The sequence below is a fragment of the Galeopterus variegatus genome, unplaced genomic scaffold, assembly GCF_000696425.1.
Source record: "Galeopterus variegatus unplaced genomic scaffold, G_variegatus-3.0.2 Scaffold49853, whole genome shotgun sequence".
Classification (NCBI taxonomy): Eukaryota; Metazoa; Chordata; class Mammalia; order Dermoptera; family Cynocephalidae; genus Galeopterus; species Galeopterus variegatus.
The window spans coordinates 1-1,037 of record NW_007775964.1 but is presented as its reverse complement, the minus strand read 5'-3'; positions in this window follow the sequence as shown (position 1 = coordinate 1,037).

Below are 1,037 nucleotides of genomic sequence, written 5' to 3'. Positions count from 1 at the left end.
TCTTGATGTTACTTATGTATTTTATGTGTATCAGCAGCATTGTTTTTGAATTGCTGAAATGATTGTGCCCTCCTGTCCCCCTACACACCATCTCGAGCTGCCTTGTGGTTCTTTTGCCATCTTGGTGTGGGAAGCCCTGAGCGGTCTTGGTGCCTGCATCAGTCTGACCCTCACTATGCTTGGCTTAGTGTGTCATTTCTCTGCCTTGTGGCTATTTCCTTGACTCTCCTTCCCACCTAGTTTTTATGTCCCTCTGGGGCTGTAATTCTTCATCATTTTTTCCACATATATCAGCTTCTGCTGTTGAGGAGAGATGTCACATGCTCATAATCTCCATTCCAATGCCCACGAGGGGGCGTGACTCAGAGCATGTGTCACTCTGGGCCTTCCTCAGTCCCTGGCCCACCCCTATCCTGGCAGCTTGTCCTCTAACTGGGGCCAACCAAGCAGGAGGCTTTCAGGTTGCTTTGTCTTAAAGCATCTCTGCCTTATGAACACTCTTGCACTGTGTTAGCTGCAAGGTGGAAGCGCAAGGACTGAGCCATTTAAATGAATGTGCCATGAAAGTATTAAGAGTGACTAAATGGAAATATGATATTACTGTTAATATCACAGTCATTAAGAAAAACGAAGAGGAAAATTTCTCTATTTCATCTTTATTGTCAGTATGTTTCACTTAAGCTTATATATAATTTTATTCTAAATAAAACAGATTCTGTGGAAGAAAAATAACCATGTTAATTATTTAATTTGAGAAATAAGTTTTCACTTAAGTACATTTGAGAGATGCCTTCATGTGTAGTCTTGACCATCAAAACAGAAGCAACCAAGTATACATCTTGTGCTGTATTAGGTTTTTGTTACTGTGTACCACACTACCACAAACTTAGCTTAGAACATCACACGTTTATGGTTTCAGTTTCTGTTCTTGTCAAGCCTGGGCATCCCTTCACTGGGCCCTCTGATTGGGATCTTAACAGTAATAATAAGGAGCAGCCCCTCCAGTTCTCACCATTTGGACGGGTGCTGCAGGGCAG